Source organism: Nyctereutes procyonoides, unplaced genomic scaffold, assembly GCF_905146905.1.
Source record: "Nyctereutes procyonoides isolate TBG_1078 unplaced genomic scaffold, NYPRO_anot_genome, whole genome shotgun sequence".
Taxonomy (NCBI): Eukaryota; Metazoa; Chordata; class Mammalia; order Carnivora; family Canidae; genus Nyctereutes; species Nyctereutes procyonoides.
In genome coordinates, this window is record NW_026575125.1 from 65,104,854 (window position 1) to 65,124,647 (window position 19,794).

The 19,794-nt window shown below is 41.9% G+C and overlaps 1 protein-coding gene and 1 pseudogene across 4 annotated transcripts in view; both read right to left on the reverse strand.

The window, feature by feature from the left end:
• The window catches only part of CHM (CHM Rab escort protein), a 274,974-nt gene that overhangs the window by 118,981 nt on the left and 136,199 nt on the right, over positions 1 to 19,794 (reverse strand). The window lies entirely within an intron of this gene.
• On the reverse strand, positions 95 to 1,349 carry LOC129517801 (SWI/SNF-related matrix-associated actin-dependent regulator of chromatin subfamily E member 1-like; annotated as a pseudogene).

The window sequence follows — 19,794 nt, forward strand, 5'->3', positions numbered from 1 at the left end:
TGGTAGAAGAGTCTCTACTCCTCTTTTTTAAACTCAAAAAAACATTATTTTTTCATTTAAAAAAGTATTTAGAACACATAAAACAAGGCAACATTTATTCTTTCTTCTCATTTTCTGGCGTGGGGTCTGTCGGTGGCTCCTCCACTGTTGCACTGTTGCTCTCTGAGCCAGTGTTACTATCACTGGTCTCTTCCTTCTTCAACCATACTGTCCACCCCCACCTGCCTGCTCTCCTTGTCCTCAGGAGTAGACGTGCCTTCTTCACCATTCTGTTGGCTTTCCATTGCTTCTTCAATGTGCGTCTTTCTTCTCGGTCTTCAAAGGGATGCTTTCATCGTCTTTCTTCTCCTGGTTCTTACTAGCAGGGGCCTCTTCCTCAGGAACCATGCTGCTCTGACTACGTTCAGCTTGCTCTGCCACCTCTTTCTCCCTTTCCTCTTGCCTTTGCCAGCCTGTTCTGCCTGTGCAATTTCAGTGGTAATCTTTTCCATATTCACTTATAATATCAAACCACACAACCTTTCAAGTTCACTGTTAAATGAATCTTTGCTTTCCAGGAACTTCTCCTGGTGTCACCCCTCCATCTGAGGAAGTTCAGCTTCTAGGTTTTGCTGATGAAACATTAAGGACTGGACCTGTCGTTTGAGGACCTGCATTCTAGCTGTTGTGACAACTGACCGAACGTCTGGAACTACACTCTAAGGATTTCACTGATGAGGCAGTGGCTGTATGTTTCATTGAAAAGCCATCATCATAATCCTCTGGATCTTCAGCAGGTTGAATGCTCATGTAAGGTTCTCCTGTCTCCATGCGAGACTGCCTCTACCGACTTTCTTTCTGCATGACTTTTTGGATTTATGTAAGCAAGGTATGTGTGGGAATTATGATAGGCCTTCATAGATTCATTGTACTCTTTTCTGCTTCATATTCATTTGAATATTATTTTTCTTCATCAGTGAGATCTCACCACATGCCACCAATAATCTTGCCAATCTCCCACAACTTTAGGTCAGCATTGGAAGCTTTTACTTGGTCCCAGACCTTTCCGCCGTACCTCATGTAGGGCATCAGCGGCTTATCCAGTGGCTTTGGGGGTTTTGGAATTGTAATACCAGAGGATGCTGTGACCTGGCTGTTGGTGCCCGGGTTCTCTCCCAGCCTGTAGTTGTTGTAGGCGAGAGGACTGTATGGATTGTATTCCACAAACCCTGGTGTGCTGGTCATTTGTGTTGCAGGAGCTGGGGTGGGAGTTGGGGCATAAGATGGTCTTTTTGACATTTTGGAAGATTAAGTTCTCAGTTCCTTAAGAATGAACCTGAGACACCGCGGGCAGAAAAAGTGCCCGCAGCTCTGGCCTCATTTCTCTTTTCAAGGGTCTCTACTCTTAACAACTATACCATGCTACCTCTCAGGATACATTAAAACATAAATTAGGATCAAGATTAATTGTTAATTCAATAAATGTGCATTATTCAAAAGCTTAGAGTTCATTCCTTCTATTTTTAAATGTACCTGAAGAATATGGGTGTATGCATATAGGACCATGATTAAGACTGTAGGCTCAAGAATGAGTATTTTCAAATTCTAATACAGTCAAAAGAAAAATAGCCATACTGTGAATCCCATTTTTCTTTTAAAAATTCCAGATAGGGGCGGGGGCAGAGGGAAACAAACTACAAGAGACTCTTAACAATAGAGAACAAACAGGGACGATGGAGGTGGATGGAGGATGGGCTAGATGGGTGATGGATATTAAAGAGGGCACTTGTGATGAGCACTGGGTTTTGTATGTAAGTGATGAATCACTGAATTCTACTCGTGAAACCAATATTGCACTCTATGTTAACTAAAATTTAAATAAAAAATTTTTAGAACTCCACATGGGAAAGCAAAAAAGTTGAACGATAATGGCTGTTTACAAATGCATGTGCATTTGTATGAAATAATGCAGGAATACTAGTGTAGGTGTAAATTATAAATGACAGGTTTATGACTTTCAAGTGTGCATGAATTAAAGCCTGCAGGAGTCATTTACAAACAGCTGCAATTAGTTTGGTTTCTTGAGTAGGCTACATATACTTTCCTGTTTATGTTATTGATTTGTTTAGCAAACTGTTTACAAACAGAGTACAAAGTAAAAACATTCAAATTATTTTGAATTCTGACTTGGTGATATTAAAATCAGTCAAGTTTTACCACATGGAAATGACACTTTTTGGACAAAACTTTTATTCAATTTCATTATATTGAGCAAGTGAGAACCTACTGCCTAATTTGGGGAGAGGGGAGAACTAAGAGGGGAGAGGTTGAGGCATGAAGGGATAGAGAAAAATAAGGAAGAGGAATGGTTAAAAGCTATAGTAATTTCAGCTCCAACACAGAGTTCTTTTTTACAAATCATTTCTCTAGTACATGAAAAAAGAATAGTTTCTGTCCTGCAATATTTAATTTCTTGCCATGTAAGTTCTAATTTGATTTTTTAAATAAGTAATTTATTAAGCACCTACTATGTGACAAAGATCCAAGCAGTACTATTGAAGCAATTAACTACATATGAGTAAAATATACCAAATTCAGTAGTAAGGAAAAAATTATGGCATACTCATTTTGTAAAAGGCTATACACAATAAACTATAGGAGACATAGAAAGGACTGTATTTTATATATAGCAAATATATCTATCAATAGACATAGTATAAGACAATTTAATTACATAATTAAATTCTAATTACCATATCTTGTTTGTATAAACTGAAGAGTCTATAATATATGTTTCAGTAATTATAAAAACATTCATTCCAAATACCAAGACTATGAAGTCATACAACTCTTATGTTATAATACCCTACTTGGTGTTAGACAATCTTGAATGCACTTTCCCTAACATCATCACATTTAAGTCTCACAGTAGCCCAGGGCAGAAGTTAGGATTAGATTTAATTACCATTTCCATTATATAGGCAAAACAACAGAGGCTCTGAGAATTTAAATGACATGTTCAAGTTCATGCAAATAACAACATGACAGAGCTAGAATCAGAATTTAATTCTGAGACTGATACTTTTATAACAAATGAAAATCTTATAACTTTCATAAAACAAGACAAGGGATTTTATAAAAATAGTTTTTGAGCATTCTCTACCAAGTAGAAAGTGAATTGATGAAAAACTTGGAAATGAACAGCTTCATTAAAATTCTATGCAATCACGCTAATTGGATCACTTTGGAACAAAAAACAACTTAAACAGGAGAATAGTAGAGAACACATGGAAATCCAGCTGTCTAACATAGACTTACACTTGCCAACAAGTAAAGCCTTAGATCTTTGTAATTTGGCTGCCTTCAGGGCTTTGTTTTTTTAATTGGCTTGAAAATAAATACATTTCACGTACTATTTCTATTACACTCGCACAAAAGTACATTGGTTCCAAAGAGAGTTCAAGAACTGTTTTGAATTATTCTTAAAAAGTTAATCTATGCAGTAACACAGTGTTACCTTTCAATTTGATCAACCTAAAATCTCAGCTTCAAACACTGGACTTAATTCAATTATCATTCTTGCTTTATCTGAAGCCAGCCATCTTTCACTCTGATACAAGTTATTAAAATTATTTTAAGATCTGGAGTATGTATTATTTAACCTGGGGAGAAAATAACTGGGCAAGTTTTTAATACCTATGTGTGAGGATAATCTAGTATCTGAATTTTTAGAATTGAAGGAGGCTATTACTAAAATAAAAACTCAAACAATGTAATTTGGGGAGCCATTATATTTCTAATATATTCATGAGAGTCACAATAAATGCTCCAGCACCACACACTCATATAAGTTTTAATAAGAAGTTATTTCCAAATTAAAAGCCTTTTCCTGTCACAACCTGAGGAATAATGCAGGCAAGGACACAGAAACATTCCACTGCTTTATTAAGGACAATGTTCAACGATCTATGAATAACCTTGGGGAAAAAATGGAGATTATTGAGTTACTTTACCAATCTATCCATCCATCACCAGAGAACAGGTTTCAAAATGATGGATTATCTCACCACCCTGCTGTTTATCCCACACAATACTCCTCAAGGGAAAAAAAAAACAAATGATCATACAAACATAATCAGGTTTACATTTTATACCTTATGTATCACTTCTATGCCAATATTAACTAGAGGGCTGTCTTTAAAATTGTATGCAAAAGATACCCTCCAACTTTTGGGAAGAAAACCTTTTGGTTAACGTACTCAACATTGCTCTTCTAATTTAATAAGGGCAGTTCTCATTTGAGATAGTGCATCTCTGTGGTTCTTAACCTTCTTGGGAGATGACAAACTCCTTTGATATAATGATAAAACCCCCTTCCTAGAAAAATGCAACCATGTATATCACACATGCAGAATTTGGCATGCAACTTCAGAGTATTCACCCCAAACCCAGATGACTAATTCCAGGTATTGGATGCCAGGTTAAGGCTCTGAATTTGAAGAAATCCTCTTACTATACCCAGCCTTCCAATGCTATCTATTTTAAGCTGTCCGATACATGTTTTTAAAAGGATGGCTGTGAATTTGCTTATGCTATAACTGAAGATAGCTAAATAAAAAAATTTCTACATATGAAGTTATATATTTCTTATATAATAAAGACATAATTTTAATTTTAGCATGGTAATACCAACAAAAGGAAAATGGTTAAATGAACTGATATATATATATATCCATTACTCAGCCATCAAAATTTTTTAAAGATTTTATTTATTTCATAGAGAGTGAGCAAGCACAAGCAGGGAGGAAGGGCAGTAGGAAGATGAGAAGCAGACTCCTTGCCAAGCAGGCAGCCCAGCATGGGCCTGATCCCAGGACCCCAGGATCATGACCTAAGCCAAAGGCAGATGCTTAACCAACTGAGTCACCCAAAGATCCCGCCATTAAAATTTTTTTAAGTGTGTATGTATATATAGTGTGCAAGTATGCATTTATACATAGATGACTGTATAAGCATGGAAAAGATGGGAAGATATGCAACTGAACAATGCTTAACTCTAGGGGTGGAATTTGAGGGTGGGGAACTGGGGTTGTATTTCTTTACAAAAGCGGGTTTGTTTTCTAATTTTTTTAGTATTTTTATTTTTTCTCTATTAAGATTATATGTTACCCAAGATTTGCTTTATAATGGCTATTTAGTATCTTATATATGTTGGGAACTGTGCTAAAATTACCTGAATAAATTATTCCACTGATTCAAATGTCAAGATCTTTTAAAATGTTCTGGTCCTTTAAGAATTTTTGCATAGTTCCAGATATAGAACCAAAAATTGAGTAGTAAGATTGTAAGAAAGAACTGCAAGAATATTTTATTCTCCCTGCTGCTAAACATCCCATTATGTACGGGATAGCCCACTTACTGATGGTAACTTGGCTCAGATAGAACCCAGTTTTCTTGCTCTTTTCTGGAAATGAATAGGTTAACTGAGCAGTCTGAGATTCTGTAACTCCATCAAAGTATCCTCTTGTGTGCCTTGATTAAATTATCTTATCTCTTTAAACTCTGTTCATTTCTGAATACTGATGTCATTCATACCTACAGTACGTATTCTGGAACCTGATGAAATATATTTTCTTATTCTGTACTTGGTTCATAAGTGTGCATTTTCTTTCCTCAACTAGAGTAACACTCTTGACATTAACATCAAAGTCTATGACATATTCTTTTTCATATGTATCTACTACACCTGGGAGAGTACTCTGAAGAAAATGGATGCTTTAAAAAATAGATGTTGAATTAAATGGGAAAAAAGGAAAATAATCAAATTTACAACAAATGACATAGATGCTTCTTCACAACTTTTCTGTCACTCTAAATCCTTTTCTTCATGATCAGAATTGGGCCCAGAGAGGTAACCAAGCTACCCTGGTTACTTACTCTTCAGCTGTGTTCCCTAGACAACCAGCAACACTTGGAAACTCATTAGAAATGCAAATTTTCAGGCTTCCCACCAGATCTAAAAGTCAGAAACTCCGGGAATGGGGCCCAGTAATGAGGTTAAATTCTGACATAGGTGAAAACTTGAAAACACTGCTCTACTACTTCTTTGACACACATTTTTTTTGCAGCAATTCATAAATACCTACTATTCATTAATTTATCCATCATATACTTAATGAATGACTAATATACACCAGGCATTACATTGAGGCAATCTTGTAATACTCCCTAATACCAGAGTTTTTAAAAAATATTATTATTGGGGCAACCCAAGTGGCTCAGTGGTTTAGCACCGCCTTTAGCACCAGGATCGAGTCCCACGTCAGGCTCCCTGCATAGAGCCAGCTTTTCCCTCTGCCTGTGTCTCTGCCTCTCTCTCTCTCTCTGTGTCTCTCATGAATCAGAAATATAAATATTATTATTATATTTGATAGACAAAAGACTATTGAATGGATTAAACTGGGGTCAGAAAACCTGCCACCTACTCTGTAAATAAAGTTTCTAGAACACAGCAATGTCCATCCTTTTACATACCGCCTATGACTACAAATAGTTTCAATGGAGACCACAGGTCTTACAAAGCCAAAACTATTTACTATCTGACCCTTTACAAAAAAAATTTGCCAACCTACTATATTAGAATACTAAATCTGGCTCAGTCCCTGATTCAGCCTCATACTTACCCTGATGGCATTCTACAACAGCAGCAGCAGCAACAATTATAATAATCATACTAGGAGTAATAACAGCTAACGCTTATGTAGTACACTAAAGCAATCAATGTTTTAACCACTTTCTAGATGTTAATTAATTTTTATCCTTACAACCTATGAGGTACCACTATTATTCCCATAAAAAAATGAGGAGACTGGAGCAGAAAGGTTAATTTACTGGCCCAAGAATATACAGCTAGTAAATGGCAGAACCAGGATTACCCACTTGCTCATTTTGCTGTACTTAACTACTTCTTCACAACACTAGAGCATAAATATCTCCTTGCATCTATCTAAAGAGGTGCCTGTAAATTATGTTCCAATAGCAACATTTTCCTAGCTTTCCCATCCCTCTCCCATCTTTATACTCCAGAAGCACCTCTGTTATAAACTCTTTAGGACTTCTTTCATAAGCTCTTAAGGAATGATTACCTGAGCAAAAAATACTGTTTTCTTTTGTTGAAAATTCATAATAATAATTCTCAATCCTTGTTTTTTAGGTCATGGACGACTAAGAAAATCTGATGAAACTATGAATTCCTTTCATAAAGACACACATATAATATCATATACAAATTCAAAGGACTCCTGGATCCTAGATTAAGAAACTTTGGCACACCATATCTCACTGTAGCTCTTCTTAGCTGCAGTGTTGCAAAACAAGTGTAGTGATGTACAATGAGAATATTTCTTACTTAACCATAATATTTATGCACTCAATGTTCATTTTATTAATGCTTCTGTTGAATTCACTCTGAGAATTTTTTAACATTTAATTTCAAATATTTAAGGCTCAATTCAATAATCAAACTTTATACATAACAATTTGGATTGGTCAAATCTACCAATTGGATATAGGTCCAGTTTCCACACTGACATTTTTAGGTGTATCATGGAGTTCTACCTACGACACTGGGGGGAGGAACCAATGGGGTTCGAAGCATGAAATACAGGAATGCTAACTAGCCTCCAAAACATATAAAACCTGCTACTGGGCTTATCTGCATTAGTGTTTATCAAACATACACTTACAAATTGTAGGGGTGAAGGGGAAATTTTTTTGCTGTGATGTTTTCTTATTTTACCTTTAACTATTAGGTAAAATGTGGGAAGTTGAAAGAATTTCTTTATTCATCTAAACTAGTATTTCTTACTGGGCACAGAATTGGAACATATTTCTAAGAATACTGTAAGAATTGCCCTTACTGGGACGCCTGGGTGGCTCAGCGGTTGAACGTCTGCATGTAGACCAGGGCATGATCCTGGAGTCCCAGGATCCAGTCCCACATCGGGCTTCCTTGCATGTGGCCTGCTTCTCTCTCTGCCTATGTCTCTGACTCTCTCTCTGTCTCTCGTGAATGAATAAGTAAAATCTTTAAAGAAAAAAAAAAAGAATGGCCCTTATTCTCGCCTGCTTTTGGAAAGTGACTATGTATTGACAGTAAGAAGAAATCATAGCAAATTACAAGTTGTTAAAAGCTGAAAAATACCACAAGTATTTTTTAAAATCCCTCAAAATAACAATATTTTTTATTAACTATCTCCTTTTAATTTTTTCAGAAAATGTTTAAAAATTGTCGGGTGCCTGGGTGGCTCAATGGGTTAAGCATCTGACTCTTAATTTCAGCTCAGGTCATGATCTCAGGGTCCTGGGATGGAGCCCAAAGCCTGGCTCCCTGCTGAGTGGAGAGTCGGCTTGTCCCCTTCTGCCCCTCTCCATGCTTGCTCATTTTCACTCGCTCTCTCTCAAATAAATAAATCTTTAAAAAAATCTACTTATTTAAATGGATAAAAAACTCAGAGTGTTTATTCATGAAGTTATCTCCAGTGGTTAACCTGTTTTTTTTAATGTTTTTATTTTTTTTTTATTTTTATTTATTTATGATAGTCACAGAGAGAGAAAGAGAGAGAGGCAGAGACATAGGGAGAGGGAGAAGCAGGCTCCATGCTGGGAGCCCGACGTGGGATTTGATCCCGGGTCTCCAGGATCGCGCCCTGGGCCAAAGGCAGGCACCAAACCGCTGCGCCACCCAGGGATCCCGGTTAACCTGTTTTATATTGTTTATGCAGAATTCATTTAGAAGGCAAGGATATGACTTACAAATGTCTTTGAATCTTCACATAAATATGCATGCATGCCATTTATAACAGTAGCCTTGATGAGTACTCACTGTAACTGGCTGAGAAATGCTTAGGCTTATATTAAAAGAGAATATAGAATGGTGGTTAGAAATCACAGAATAGGTGACACCTGATTCTGATAACCTGGTGATAAAAAGTGTAGGCTATGATGTATAGATGGTAGTAGTGTTACTACTTCAGGATATAAACAAAATAACATTTATATGAAATTATCAACTATGATGCAAGGAATCAAATATAAAATTAAGTTACGATCCCTAGGATAATGCATTTTTATTACAATTCACATACATGAGTGTGTTTAAGTGTGCATATATTTTATACACATTACAGACCTCAGGTTTATTATAATTACCAAAGAACCACCCAAAAGTTTGATATACTACTTCAAAAACAATGGAAAGAGTTTTTGTTTTTAATCAACTATCTATATGTATATATATTTAATTATATAATCTTCTAAAAGTATCAGTTCAAACTGCAAAGAGTGAGGTATAATTTTTATAATAAACATTAAATCTGTATAATACACAAAATTCTGAGATACCTTCTACAGAGGATAAAAAAAATACAGAAGGCTGATAAAAACCCAGCCTTAAAAAAGGATATGGGGTGCCGGGGTGGCTCAGTTGGTTGAGTGTCTGACTCTTGATTTTTGACTCAGGTCAGGACCTCAAGGCTGAGATTGAGCCCCAGCTCAGTACTCAATGCAGAGTAGGCTTCTCTCTCCATCTTCCTCAGCCCCTCCCCCCTGCTTTTGCTTGTGCTCTCTCTCAAATAAATCTTAAAAAAAAGAGGGAAAAATGTTTTCTTTATCTAGGACTCAACATATATAAGGTCTCATTTTGAAATTTTGTAATCATACAGGACAAACAAAAGTGTCTTTTCCCTTAAAAAACAAATAAACACCAAATAGTATTTACAAGATGTAAATATGATATGAATTAGGAAAGGAAATAAAGGAATTTAGTGGGAAAATAGGAATGAGGTTAAAACTGTCATTTTCAAAAAATGGTAAGGAAACTAGTGAGCTTCTGGTCCTTCCCCAGTGATCCGTTCATTCTGTCCTTATTCCTTACTAAAAGCTCTGTAGGCCTGAGAAGCAAGTGGCAACACAAGAGAAAACAGCATGGCTACTTTTGAATCAGGCAATGCCACAGGAAAAGGAAAAGAATGATTAAGAAAACCACAAACCTCCCTCTTGGTTTAAATTGATAGGAGGACCTCTGGACCTGTGGGAAATGACACTCACTATTCATGCCTACTTTGGCAAGTAACTGGAAGAGGAAGAGTTTGTCTGAAAATCCACAGACCTATAATATTTAGAATTAAAGAACTTTCAAATTTAAAACTTTCTCCCCTCCACATGGTTAAGAAATGTGGACTGGAGAATATCTACTTCCAGCAGTATACTGGACTGGATACTGTGAAGGGATCTCTTGTAAAAATGACTTTTTACATTTAAATCTATTTTTTAATGCATTGCTGAGATTGAAAGAAATAAAAGTCTACAAGAAACTCCTTAACCCCAAACACACACACACAGCACAAATAAACCCTGAGCTGAATTAAAAGCTTCAAGGAAAAAAACAACAACACTGCAATTAAAAAAAAAAGCAAGTCTTTGTTCTAGCCATAAATTATATTCTTCCAAGATACATGAACCATATTTTTAAATAGCCATGTCACTAAGAGATGCATTTTTAAGTTTTTATTTAAATTCCAGTTAATACACAATGTAATTTTAGTTTCAAGTGTACAATATAGTGATTCAATACTTCTATAAAATATTTGGTGCTCAGGGTAGCCCCGGTGGCCCAGCAGTGTGGCGCTGCCTTCGGCCTGGGGTGTGATCCTGGAGACCCAGGATCGAGTCTCGAGTCAGGCTCCCTGCATGGAGCCTGCTTCTCTCCCTCTCCCTCTGCCAGTGTCTGCCTCTCTCTCTGTCATGAATAAATAGATAAAATCTTTAAAAAAATATTTGGTGCTCATCACAAGTGTACCCCTTAATCCCCATCACCTATTTAACCCATTCCCCCACCCATCTCCCATCAGTAACTATTGGTTTGTTCTAAGAGATGCATTTCTAATAAAATTTTCCTTTCATGTTAAAAAAAAGTCTTGTTGCTGATTTTAATCAGTGTGGGAGCTATGCCTGGGGCTCCTTTATTAAGAGAGGATCCCTGAAAGGAGCTGAAATGGTCCCAAATCTTAGTGCCTTCTGGCTAAAGCAAACACAAATAATCCTTGCAGGAAAGCATCCTTAATTTGAGTCCCCAGATTCCCAAAAATTAAAACCAAATATAAATTCTCAAAGATAAGTATGGCATAAAAAACTAAACCAATAACATGAATCAATAGAAACAATACATTGCAGAATGTAAGGTATATGAAAAAAATGAAGAAGCAAATGAGAATATCAAAAAACAATGAGATTTGGGGAGAGGAGGAGCAGAGCTTCTACAAATGAAAGATTACAATATTGACGTAAAAAAATGAGAGGGTTAAACTATAGATCAGAGACAATACAGAGAATTAATAAACTGGGAAAGAGATTTTTTTTGAGGATGTAGAAATGTACCATTTTATTACAAAGATTCTTACGAAAATGAAAATAGTATCTCAAAAAGGATACTTGACTATCAATCTCCACCTGCAGAACTGGGAAAGGATAGAGGGCAGGCAGTGTGAGTTCCTTGGCTCACATGGGGCCAGTGGGAAGGTATGATAAGAGAAACAATCTAAAAATGGCTGATGTTACTTTAAGGAGCCTAATGGGGGGGGTGGTGTCCCAGAAGACCCAGCCACTCCTTCTAGAATGCTCAATGAGGGCACCTTTCCAAAGCTCCTAAGCAGGCACTTGGCATTTCTGGATTTTGTCCTATGGCTGCCTAAAAGCATGCCTTCCAGACCTGGTACCATTTATGGTTCAAAAATAAGAACTAGGGAAGGATGGGTGGCAAAGCAGCTATTAGGAAACTAAATCCTAAAACATTTCTATTTAGGATACCAAAAAAAGTGAGAAGAGAGTCAATGGAAGAAAACCAGTATTTGCAAAGATACTGACTGATAACTTTCCAAAATGATAAATGATAATTCACAGATAGAGGTAATACATTGAAGTTGCTTGAACCATATGAAATTGAAAATCAAAACAATTTAATATTGTTAATTATACATGGTTCAACCTATACCAAGCTAGATAAGACACACTTAAATCCACTGTAGTGAAAATGCAGAACACCAAAAACTATGTTAAAAACAACCTGAGAGAAAAGAAATATCATTCATAAAGAAATAACAATTAGGCTAACATCAAAATTTCAACAGCAAAAAAGGAATCTCAAGGACAGTGGAATAAAATCTTAAAATACTGAGAAAAAAGAACTGAAAACCTAGAAATGTTTACCTCATAAATCTTTACTCAAGACAAAAAGGCAAAATAATAGATATGTTCATATATACACAAACTAGGTATTTACTGCGAACAGATGGAAACTAGAGGAACGAGGGGAGGGGCAAGATGACGGAAGAGTAGGGTCCCCAAGTCACCTGTCCCCACCAAATTACCTAGATAACCTTCAAATCATCCTGAAAATCTATGAATTAGGCCTGAGATTTAAAGAGAGAACAGCTGGAATGCTACAGTGAGAAGAGTTAACGCTTCTATCAAGGTAGGAAGGGGGGGTGGGAGAAGGCATCCAAGGGGAAGGGGGCCCGCGAGGAACCCGGCTAAGGCCTGGGCGAGTGCCCCCAGGACAGGAGCCCCAACCCAGAGAAGCAGGAGCTTCACCAATCTTCCCTGGTGGAAAGGCGCTCCAGGGAGTTAGAGCAGGACCCCAGGAGGGGCGGGGATGCCCTCAGGCTCCTTGGGACACTAACAGAGCACCTGCGCCCCGGGGAGAGCTCCCCACACCCCAAGGCCGAGCTCCCTAAAGGGATGCAGGGTGCGCATGGCTGGACAGGGAGCAGCTCAGGAGCGGCTCTGGGCAGAGGCTCGGGGCCGGAGGAGCTGCGCGGCCCCGGGAGCAGCTCGGAGGGGCTCAGGCGGCGGCTCCACGGAGAGGGGGCTGCACGGCTGGAAGCGCGAATCCAACAGCGCAGGCCCGGGAGCACAGGGCGCAGGGGACACAGTCCAGGATCCGGTCTCCCAGCCAGGACAGGCACTGGCCAGGAGGGCCCAGGACAGCAAGGACGCTCCTGCCCCAAGCTGAGCAGATCAGCGGCCCCGCCCCCCAGAGCCTCCAGGCCCTGCAGGCTGAGAGCTCCATAGTTACTGCGGGAGCTGAATCCAGGGCTCCAGAACTGGCCGCTGCCACTGTGGTTGTTCCTCCTGGGTGTCGGACCCAGGAAATTTAACAAAATCCCCTACCCCTGGACAAGCAGTGCAGGACTGATTCTATTTTGTGCTGCACCCGCCTTGTGCTGACCCGCTTATTACTTAGGGCACTGCCCCACCCTAGTCAAGCCCCGGGCACACCCTAACAGGAAATCCAGCTCAGTGATAGGCCAGTTCAAATGGATACTTTAGGGTAAAATGTAATTGAATCCACCACCTGCAAGTAGACCAGCATGACTGTGCAACTTCCTGCTATCCCATTGGCCACTAGTCCCTATAAAGCTGCTACACCTCTTAGTCTCGGGGTCCAAGTCCCTGCTCCGCTGCGTCGGGTATACTTGGACCCAGGCTCGAGCTTGTAAATAAACCCTCATGTGTTTGCATCGGTGTCGGCTCCTTGGTGGTTTCCCGGATTCGTGATCTTGGGCACAACATTTGGGGGCTGTCCAGGATCCAAGAAACCTCCAGGACCCCATCCAGAGGGTTTCACGCGTGGTGAGTACACTCAACTTTTTCCACCTTTTGCACGCATATTTTCTGAGAGCTCTAAACTGTACTTTACCTGTAGGAATTCCAATCTGTATTGGGTCAGCATTGGCTTAGGAGGACGCACTAGCTGGCCGTCGACCGGGGGTCTTGAGGAGACGTCCCTTGCCCCTGCCTGGAGGACGGGGTCCTCATCTGTAAGGAGGGCCGGCTGCCAGCCCTTTAGGTTACTTTCCGTTTTGTCTCCGCGGCCTCATGGAACGTTCGTTCATCTGTTACCGTGTTCTTAACTGTTTGCACGTTTGTCTGTGTTACTATGTCCTTGTTAACTGTTTGTGCATTTGTCTGTGTTGTTGGGTTCTTGTTAATCATCTTTACTGTCTGTGTCTTGGTGTGGATTGGGGACATAATGGGGGAGACAGAAACCACTCCCCTATCTCTTACGCTCGCTCACTTCTCGGATGTTAGGGAAAGAGCTCGTATTCTGAGCATAGACATACAGAGAAAGAGATTCCAAATTTATTGTATATCAGAATGGCCAACCTTTGATGTGGGATGGCCCCAGGAAGGAACTTTTCACCTACATATTATCTTACAGGTTAAGACCGTGATTTTCAGGGACAAACCAGACAGCCACTCTGACCAGGTTCCCTACATCCTGATCTGGCAGGACATGATCGAGAATTCCCCTCCTTGACTAAAACCATTTTTACTCCCCAAAGCGCACAACTGGGCTGAAGGTAAGAAGAGACCCCCGGTCTACCACCAGACTCTAATGGCAGGTCTCAAGGCTGCCACGCGCAAGCCTACCAATCTGGCCAAAGTCTATGATGTGAGGCAGGGTAAGGATGAGAGTCCAGCAGCCTTCTTAGAGAGGCTTTTAGGCAGTACAGCCCTATGAACCCAGAAGCCCCGGAAACAAAGGCCATAATTATCATGGCTTTTGTTAACCAGGCTGCTCCGGATATTAAAAAGAAATTGCAAAGAGTAGAGAGACTGGGAGAGAAGAGCTTGCAGGACTTAGTGATAGTGGCAGAACAAGTCTGTAATAATAGAGAAAGTCCGGAAGAACAACAAACCAAACTAAGTGACCGGCAGACCCAAAACCTGGCCAAGATCCTGCTGGCCACAACCATGGACGACCCACAGGAAAGATGGGAGGCACCTCAAGAAGCTGGCTTCAGGGATAGGTAAGGAGGATGGCCCTGGTCCCCGTCGGGAGCGCCCTAAGCTGAACAAAAACCAATGCGCTTATTGCAAAGAGGAGGGCCATTGGGTAAAAAGCTGCCCTAACAAAAGATCTAAGGCCCCTGCCAAGATCTTAGAAATGGAGGACCTGGACAATTAGGGGAGCCAGGGTTCGGCACCCCTCCCCGAGCCCAGGGTAACTCTTAAAGTGGAGGGGCAACCTGTTGAATTCCTAGTGGACACTGGGGCACAACATTCGGTTTTATTACAACCCCAAGGGAAATTGGCAAACAAAACATCATGGGTGCAAGGGGCCACGGGCACCAAACAATACTCATGGACTACCCAAAGAACTGTGGATCTCGGCACGGGCCGGGTATCCCACTCCTTCATGGTCATCCCTGAGTGTCCCTACCTATTGTTAGGTCGGGATTTGCTCACCAAGATGGGGGCGTAAATTTGCTTCCACCTCGAAGGGGCAAAAGTCCTAAAGAAGAAGGGGCACCCAATTCAGGTGCTTGTCCTGAGTTTAGAAGACGAATACCATCTCCACCAAATGCCCTCAGCCCCAGTGACTGACATTGACCATTGGCTGCGGGAATTTCCCCAAGCGTGGCAGAAACTGGGGGAATCGGGCTGGCCCAGTATCGACCGGCTATATACACAGAACTGAAGCCGGGGGCAGACCCTGTCAGGGTCCGCCAATACCCCATGCCTCTAGTAGCACGAAAGGGAATCACACCCCACATACGGCGACTACTGGACTCGGGCATATTAAGGCCCTGCCAACCAGCATGGAACACTATCTTGCTGCAGGTTCAGAAACTGCACTCTAACGATTACAGGCCAGTCCAGGACTTGAGGGAAGTCAACCAGCGAGCAGAGGATATGCACCCTACAGTTCCAAACCCATACGCCCTCCCCTCCACCCTGCCTCTAGACAAAACTTGGTATATGGTATTAGATTTAAAAGATGCATTTTTCAGCCTGCCTTTAGCGCCCAAGAGAGAAGACCTCTTCGCCTTTGAATGGACGGACCCTGAGAAAGGCATCAATGGCCAGCTCACCTGGACTCAACTACCACAAGGATTCAAAAATTCACCATCGAGGGAGGGGCAAGATGGCGGAAGAGCAGGGTCCCCAAATCACCTGTCCCCACCAAATTACCTAGATAACCTTCAAACCATCCTGAAAATCTACGAATTCGGCCTGAGATGTAAAGAGAGACCAGCTGGAACGCTACAGTGAGAAGAGTTCGCGCTTCTATCCAGGTAGGAAGACGGGGAAAAAGAAATAAAGAAACAAAAGGCCTCCGAGGGGGAGGGGCCCCGCGAGGAGCCGGGCTGAGGCCGGGGCGAGTGTCCCCAGGACAGGAGAGCCCCGTCCCGGAGGAGCAGGAGCTGCACCAACCTTCCTGGGCGGGCGGAAAGGGGCTCACAGGGAGTTAGAGCAGGACCCAGGAGGGCGGGGATGCCCTCGGGCTCCCGGGGACACTAACAGACACCTGCGCCCCGGGGCAGTGCGCCGAGCTCCCTAAGGGCTGCAGCGCGCGCGGCGGGGCCCGGAGCAGCTCGGAGGGGCTCGGGCGGCGGCTCCACGGAGGGGGCTGCGGGGCGGGAGCCGAATCCAACAGCGCAGGCCCGGGAGCACAGGGCGCCGGGACACAGCCCAGGATCCGGCCTCCCCCGGGACAGGCAGAGGCCGGGAGGGCCCAGGACAGCAAGGACGCTCCTGCCCCGAGCTGAGCAGATCAGCGGCCCCGCCTCGGAGCCTCCAGGCCCTGCAGACGGAGAACCGAGAGCCCGAGCCCCGTAGTTCCTGCGGAGGCTGAATCCAGGCTTCCAGAGTTGCCATAGCAACTGCGGCTGTTCCTCCTGGGGCCCCACGGGGTAAACAACTCCCGCTGAGCCCGGCAGCAGGCAGGGGCAGAGCAGCTCCCCCAAGTGCTAACACCTGAAAACCAGCACAGCAGGCCCCTCCCCCAGAAGACCAGCTGGACGGACCAGTGATACTCCCCCGTGTTCCAATACAACTTGTTTTTGGCCACTCTGCACTGAGCAAAATGACTAGAAGGAAAACCTCACCTCAAAAGAAAGAATCAGAAACAGCCCTCTCTCCCACAGAGTTACAAAATCTGGATTACACTTCAATGTCAGAAAGCCAATTCAGAAGCACTATTCTACAGCTACTGGTGGCTCTAGAAAAAGCATTAAGGACTCAGGAGACTTCATGACTGCAGAATTTAGATCCAATCAGGCAGAAATTAAAAATCAATTGAATGAGATGCAATCCAAACTAGAGGTCCTAACGACGAGGGTTAACGAGGTGGAAGAACCAGTGAGTGACATAGAAGACAAGTTAATGGCAAAGAGGGAAACTGAGGAAAAAAGAGACAATCAATTAAGGGACCATGAAGACATATTAAGGGAAATAAATGACAACCTAAGGAAGAAAAACCTACGCTTAATTGGGGTTCCCGAGGGCGCCGAAAGGGACAGAGGGCCAGAATATGTATTTGAACAAATCCTAGCTGAAAACTTTCCCAATCTGGGAAGGGAAACAGGCATTCAGATCCAGGAAATAGAGAGATCCCCCCCTAAAATCAATAAAAACCGTTCAACACCTCGACATCTAATAGTGAAGCTTGCAAATTCCAAAGATAAAGAGAAGATCCTTAAAGCAGCAAGAGACAAGAAGTCCCTGACTTTCATGGGGAGGAATATTAGGGTAACAGCAGACCTCTCCAAAGAGACGTGGCAGGCCAGAAAGGGCTGGCAGGATATATTCAGGGTCCTAAATGAGAAGAACATGCAACCAAGAATACTTTATCCAGCAAGGCTCTCATTCAAAATGGAAGGAGAGATAAAGAGCTTCCAAGACAGGCAGGAACTGAAAGAATATGTGACCTCCAAACCAGCTCTGCAAGAAATTTTAAGGGGGACTCTTAAAACTCCCCTTTAAGAAGAAGTTCAGTGGAACAATCCACAAAAACAAGGACTAAATAGATATCATGATGACACTAAACTCGTATCTGTCAATAGTAACTCTGAACGTGAATGGGCTTAATGACCCCATCAAAAGGCGCAGGGTTTCAGATTGGATAAAAAAGCAGGACCCATCTATTTGCGGTCTACAAGAGACTCATTTTAGACAGAAGGACACCTACAACCTGAAAATAAAAGGTTGGAGAAGCATTTACCATTCAAATGGTTCTCAAAATATACCCTAAAAACTATAGAACACTTCTGAAAGAAATTGAGGAAGACACAAAGAGATGGAAAAATATTCCATGCTCATGGATTGGCAGAATTAATATTGTGAAAATGTCAATGTTACCCAGGGCAATTTACACATATAATGCAATCCCTATCAAAATACAATGGACTTTCTTCAGAGACTTAGAACAAATTATTTTAAGATTTGTGTGGAATCAGAAAAGACCCCAAACAGCCAGGGGAATTTTAAAAAAGAAAACCATATCTGGGGGCATCACAATGCCAGATTTCAGGTTGTACTACAAAGCTGTGTTCATCAAGACAGTGTGGTACTGGCACAAAAACAGACACATAGATCAATGGAACAGAATAGAGAACCCAGAAGTGGACCCTGAACTTTATGGTCAACTAATATACGATAAAGGATGAAAGACGATCCACTGGAAGAAAGACAGTCTCTTCAATAAATGGTGCTGGGAAAATTGGACATCCACATGCAGAAGAATGAAACTGGACCACTCTCTTGCACCATACACAAAGATAAACTCAAAATAGATGAAAGATCTAAATGTGAGACAAGATTCCATCAAAATCCCAGAGGAGAACTCAGGCAACACCCTTTTTGAACTTCGCCACAGTAACCGGAGAAGGACAAACAGTGTATGTTCTCATTCATTTGGGGAATATGAATAATAGTGAAAGGGAATATAAGGGAAGGGAGAAGAAATGTGTGAGAAATATCAGAAAGGGAGACAGAACATAAAGACTTCTAACTCTGGGAAATGAACTAGGGGTGGTGGAGGGGGAGGAGGGCAGGGGGTGGGGGTGAATGGGTGTCGGGCACTGAGGGGTACACTTGATGGGATGAGCACTGGGTGTTATTCTGTATGTTGGTAAATTGAACACCAATAAAAATTAATTTATAAAATTAAAAAAAAAATTCACCATCTTCGATGAGGCCTTACACAAAGACTTGGGTGAGTTCCGTTCCGAGCACCCTCATTTGACTTTATTACAATATGTAGATGATATCCTGTTGGCGGCCGAGGACCAGGACACATGCCTGCGAGACACCAGGGACTTGCTCCAGACCACAGCAGCCCTAGGATACCGGGCCTCAGCTAAAAAAGCCCAGATCTGCAGAGGTGAGCTACCTTGGGTACAAATTAAAGGATGGACAAAGATGGTTGACGGATACACGGAAGGAAACTGTCTTAAGAATCCCACAGCTGCAAACCATCTGCCAGGTACGTGAATTCCTGGGGTCAGCAGGGTTCTGTTGCTTATGGATTCTGCATTTTGCTGAGATGGCCAGACCCCTCTATGAGGCCACCAGGCACCAGCAAAAGTTTGAATGGACAGAGGCCATGAACAGAGCCTTTAATGACCTTAAAAAGGCCTTGCTGTCTGCCCCGGCCCTTGGGTTGCCCGATCTAGCCAAGCCCTTCTACCTGTATGTGGACGAGAAAGACGGGGTGCCAAAAGCGGTCCTTGTCCAGTACTTAGGTTCCTGGAAGAGACCCATAGCCTATCTCTCCAAAAAGCTGGACACGGTGGCCGCTGGATGGCCCCTATGCTTAAAAATTATTGCTGTGGTGGCCACTATGGTCAAGGACGCAGACAAACTGGCCATGGGGCAAGAACTGCATGTTACCACCCCACATGCTATTGAAGGGGTAGTCAAACAGCCCCCAGACCGCTGGATCAGCAATGCCCGTCTGACCCATTATCA